The following is a 6,225-nucleotide window of genomic DNA, read 5'->3' as shown; positions in this document are numbered from 1 at the left end:
TTTACAACTATTTCTAACTCTTATAGAGCTAATAGATAGAGATAAGTTGCCATGGCGACGATTAATATAATTCTTCCCTATATTCTAAGTGGGGCTCCTCGTTACTATGGTAATAAACATTGCAGTATTGTCTGGTCGTTATCACAAAGACAGATCGGCGGCAACAATATCTGTTCTTTTCCAAAAAAGCGGGCGGTGGTGGTGGTTGGGGCAGGGTGGGGAGGGGTGGGAGTAGGGACGGATGAAGAAATTAGGATAGGCGGCGAGACAAAGGCTGTGGGGAGATGAAGCAGAAGATATGTAAGAAGAGAGAGGAGCTATGATGTTCAAACTGGGGCGTTCAAAGCTTTAAACAGTTGCTATCGCTATCCAGATGTCATTCCATCGAGTCATTTCATTTAAAATATGTTGAGCAGGTTCTTCGATCTGCACTGTGGATTTTTATTTTTTTTTTGGAACTGTATAAAAGTAAAAAGAAAAAGGCTGTGATATTAAATTTGCATTAAAAATTAAAGCCGTCTCAAGAGGAGGAATAAATAATTTTTAGTGAAAGAATCACTGTTTCACTGTGGTGCTGCAATCCCCCAACCATGTTTATAACACAGAGATGCGTCTTCCAAGCTCACTGTTGGTTCAGCTGACCTCTATGGACTAATTATAGTGTATTTATTTATGTGTTTGCAATCAGTTTAGAAATAAGTTCCAAGCATTTTAAAATAAGCCCTCTTTTTCTTTCTGAAAGCTACATTGCACAGCATTCAGAGTGTAAGTAGAAAAAATGTGTCAAAATCATGCACAGACTCTTTTAAAGCAAAGATCAAGCAAACAGAAACCGCTTCTTCAAGAAGAAGCCTTGTGATTTTGTCAATACTTTACAGGCTAAACTCTAGAGAGGTTTTCTTTTCAATTCTCATAATAAATCAATGTGTTGCTTCTTTTAATATTGTCTCAGAAGACTAAATTACCCATAGTGCATGAACATCAAGAGAAAATACATATATCCAGAAAATTATAACTCTCACAGATTTATGAAACAGAGCACTAAAGTTCTTAAAGCCTGTGTTAATGCTGTGACTCATGAGATTTTTTTTTGAACCTAATAAAATCTTTTGGGGTTTGCTGAAAGTATTGTTTATAAACACCAAAGGCTCAATCATTAAGCTCGCAGGTGCTAAGGTTTCTGGCTTAAAAAAATCAACTCTCACGACCGGTAATCAGTTTAGAAACAATGTGCACGGGAACATCTACTTCCAATTCCCCCTCTCCACCCAATTGTATTAGGCTAAAAACCTTGTTTTCAAGCCAAAACTAGCAAATAAGAAATATTTTGACAAATTATGTCTTTCGCAGATATTTCTGTGGGATTTGTGCTCTAATTAGTTGGCTCATTTGTCTTTATTGTGAAGCTGTGACTGTATTATTTGTGTCAATTACAGCTGTTGCTCGAGGAGAAAAGAGCTGCATGCGTGTGTGGGGAGTGTATGATCAAGGCTGTTGTTAGTGGTAAATGTGGACAGAGGTCAATTAAGGTCATGTAAAGACTGTAATAAAAAGAAAAAATCTATACAGTATTTCTTGATAATACTGGACTATTCTTAGCACTAATTAGCACAAACATTTTTATTTAATTGTACTCATATTTGCTTTTGTAATAAATGTATTAATAGCCAGTACGTGTAATGATCTTTTTTTTCTTACCATCATTTAGAAAAATCACATACCATAATATTTAGGAAATGATCAGTATTTGTATCAGTATCGGTATTGTTAAAATTGATACAAAAAGTATCACATCGAATTGAAAATGTGTGGTATCGTCCATTCCTAGCTAACAGTCTTCAGCTCTGTATCTCGTTACAATTCCTATATAGAGAGCCAAAATTATACCAGTATTCGCTAAGCCACGCCAATGTTTGAACAATCCAATCAAATCCAATCAGGATTTCCCTCTCTTAGCATGCTCACATGCTCTGTTTCACTCAGAAATGTTACATTGTGGAATCTAAGCACCCTCTTGCCGTTTCACTGTGACTTTGATGCCCTTTCGAGAACAGAGGTCAGCCTTGAATGCTCTGTTTAGTATGTCCCACAGCGTGTTCCTTTTCTTTCTTCCATATATATACCCTCACTTGCCTTTGATTGACAGCCTATTCCAAAAAACGCACACCCACAATGAGTCATGGTTTTAAATAAACTGCTGTAGGGGCAGGAAATGTTTATGATTTCAGGGAAATAGATAGAAAAGTTGATCTTCTATCCGCAGAAAAACAGAAGCTGAGGTATCACACCGGGGTAAAATAATCACAGTGTGGCTAACATTTAGCACCGCAGAACGTCTGAGAAAAAACTGCCTTGTGGTGTTGTGGTGGTCTGGGTTTAATCTGTTAATGAAGTGTATAATTATGCAACATCATCAGGTAGAAAATGAAACAGTTTCTAATCCCACCCACCCAAATTTCCTCATTGAAAGAATCAGTGGAACTGATTGAGGAGTACATTGTGGGTGAAAGCGCCAATTGAATTTTCCACCCCCTCTCTCCTCCCAAGAGGCCATGCACAACTTCCCCCCTTTAAATGTTATTGCATTTACAAATCCATTAAAATATGTCCTAATTTTTATCTCTTAAATCAGTAATTGGAGATGCCAGCTCTACACAGTGGCTTCTGCAGCAGCAGCTAGTTGATATAATTGCAATGCATGCGTGACTTGAGTATAATACCAATTAGCTGTGTTACCTCCTTGAAGAGCAAACTGTGTCCAAATAAACACATCTTAATTATGCCCGCAGAGAATAGGAGTTGGAGAACACACAATTAAAGTGGCTAATTAATTCAGTGTTTTATCATCACAGTTTTTCTTTTTTTTATCCTTCTTGCTTCACGCCAAGAATCATGCAACTAAAAGATTAATAAACCGTTCGTCCTTTCCACAGGACATTGGGTCAGCCTTTGTAGTTCACTGTCGTGGCAGCCATTAGCCTCTATGGGCTTAAGAAAAGGGGACCAGTGAAAAAGAAAAAAATAAAGTGCCACTCTCACTGAACTTGTGCTGTCCTGACCAGATCACTCACACCACTTGGCTTCCATGCTCCCCCAGGCTTGATGGACCCTGTACCCATAAATTCTGTTGTTTGAGTTCAATCTTAGAGGTATATGTTTACTCTTCTCTTTCGTTGCCTTCTGTTCCTTCATACCACCACTAACTGAGTTTGAGGAGCCTTAAAAAAATTGTATGGACATATTTTCTTTGGCTTTGAGCTCATCCAGAGCAGTCCAGACCTATGCTTAGATCAGATAGATATCAACAGATAGCCTCGAGCAGCAAAGCATACTGGGGACTTGTGACAAGGTATTGGAGTGGCCTAATGACTAATATAACTTACAATCACTTTATCTTACCAGAGGCACTTTAGAGGGTGGCGCAGTGGTGCAGTGGTTAGCGGTGTTGCCTCACAGCAAGAAGGTTCTGGGTTCTGGGCCCTTCTGTGTGGAGTTTGCATGTTCTCCCCATGCCTGCGTGGGTTTCCTCCCTCCCACAATCCAAAGACAAGACAGGTTAGGTTAACTGGCTTAACTTGATTTGATTGGATCATTATGAGACACATGTGAATGTACAATAACTGAACTGAGCATACGTGAGATAGTATCCAGATATTCCTAAGCACAAGAAGTCTCTGAGACAACAGATACCTGTGAATAGGCTTACATCAGATCAGATACACAATTCACAGTAGGCCGAGGCTCAATCAGAGCAGTACAAATGCAGGTTCAAAGTGTCAGTCCCCAGAGTGTCAGCTGTGCTCTTGACATTAAGTCGTGTCTTCATGGCTTTGTGAAATAGCATAGTGAAAAAGGTTGCATCAGAGAGAGACTGTATACTCTGTGATGCAAGCTCTTGCATTATTTTATGTCAAGCAACAATGCAAGGACAATGCAAGGAAGCACTACAGAGAGACTAAAGCTTCCTTTTAATTAATTTACTTCTTCTTGATCGTCCTACTGTAATTATTATGTAATACTGGTTTCTGAAATGAATCTGCTATTGATAATGCAAATTATTAATCACTCTAGACTCCTATATGTCTGTATTTAAGTCCTGAATTCCGTAGTAATTTTGACTGTTAAGACTCAAATACCCCATTTACACCCGGTATTTACATGCAATATATTTGTGGGTATCTGATTAAGGAAAACGTATACTAAAGAAAGTGAAATGCATGCACAATACATTGCAATGGGAATGTGATCGCATTGAGCAGACCACATCTTGAGGTGTTCAGGCTCACACAGTAATCGAATCTCAGCCACGTGTAAATGCAACCTGTACAGTGTGACCACCCAACATGTTGAAAGGTCACATTCGTGCGCACAAATTAAAGAACACTTTCAAAATGAGATAAGTGTAGAGAGCCAGCACAACAGATCTGCCTTGTTTATCAGAGTGATGAGTAATGGGAAACGTTAATTATGAAAGACTATGAGTTAAGAGCTTGAGTCATGCATAGAGGTTGAATTAGGGTATGTGTAGTTGTGTCTGTTTTACAAGCCAACCGCAAAAAAACAAACAAACACAAAGCCAGCGGTGCTGCTGATACAGCAGATAGTGAGCTGAAGTTTCCACTGTAAACACATCGATCTCACAGTCACTTCTCCTCAAGGGCCCGCTTCGCTGACGGAGTGTCTCTGGGCTAGGCAGAGCGGACGGGGCTGGACCCGGACCCAGCTCTGGACCAGTGTGCGGGGCTCTGAAGTGACCACAAAAGGACCAGCAGGCTGAACTGCCAACTTTGTCAAATATACCGACTTCATCACAGACTGTATATAGCTGCTTGCTGTAGCTGCTTGCTGTAGCTGCTGTAGTGGGCCAATCACATGTAGCATAAATCGAATCGAACTGTACAAATAGTCATTTTTTTCTAGATCTGGGTACAAAAAGGATCGAATGCAGGTATCGTTTGACGTTTTGATATTACTTGGTACTGGGTTATTTTGGTCAATACCTTAAAGGTATCGAGTACCGATACCCAGCCCTACAATTCAGAAGCATTGCTTAGGGAGACTCTTGGGCAACCACTATAACATGCAAGACGTGGGTCACATGACCATGTCTTGATTGGTCAAACACAAAACTTGCAGCTGCTACAACTTGTGTACAGTTTCAGTCACTCAGTAATTGAGCACTGGGTGCCACTAGAATAAATATTATGACAAGAAAACCAATTTTTGTTATTTTAGTATAATTTTGACAACATAACTGCATTATGATCGTCTATTTGCATGTGTTTTCTTAAGTTGTAGTGCGTTTGCCCTTGCCTAATCGTCACGGTTCTTCAGCTGCGGTAGCATCTCAAACATGCACAGAGATGCACAAAGGAGACTTTTAGTTCCTAGTTTAGTTTCTATGGTTCCATAGCTTCTGGAACTACAGTATTTGGTCAAAAAGAGCTATAAGTAATATTAGCCTACCACTGAAAAGTAATCTACATATATCTCTGTCTGTCACATGACGCCCCGCATGTCGTAGTGGTCCCCTGAGAGTATCCAACATCACCTCTTTTGACCTGAGATGCACAGTGTTTGTTGACAAATCTGTCAACTCCATCTACCTAATTTACATATTAAGATTAGATTAAAATTTGTGCAGAATCAAGATATCAAGAGCACTTATTAATACCAGGTGCAAATGCAAATGTTCAATGTCATTATCAAGATCACATCTTCAGATACAGATCACATGTTAATACTAGATGTTAACGGGGTCAGGATGCAGTGCAAAACAGTAGCCTACGTGTTTTATCCTGTTTTCTAGTTACCTAACGAAGCCTTGTATGGCACTGCTGAACAGAGATAAATTTTCCGTATGAAACACACGACTTAATTCTTTAATTACCTACAAGAAACGGCAATAATCTCAGATAAGATATTCAGAGTGTATTTAAATATTGCTCATGTGCATAAAGCAGCAATATGTGATAGAGAGAGAGCTTAGGGAAGGTCACGTCATACATCATGTTACCTCCTACTGACAATAATTACAGTACCTAAAGGAATTTCACAGTAGGCTATTTGACTATGTTTAACTGATTTTTTAGAGATTGTAGAGATCACTATTTAATACTTGATTATGGAACAGATTATTTTCTAATTAGTGTTGTGAACGCTCTGCCTGATACAACCTGTATGTTTGCCATTGGTCTGTGTCGCCCTTTTCCTCCTCTGAGCAGT

The sequence above is a fragment of the Siniperca chuatsi genome, linkage group LG1 (genome assembly GCF_020085105.1).
Source record: "Siniperca chuatsi isolate FFG_IHB_CAS linkage group LG1, ASM2008510v1, whole genome shotgun sequence".
Classification (NCBI taxonomy): domain Eukaryota; kingdom Metazoa; phylum Chordata; class Actinopteri; order Centrarchiformes; family Sinipercidae; genus Siniperca; species Siniperca chuatsi.
Note: the sequence above shows the minus strand (reverse complement) of the source record.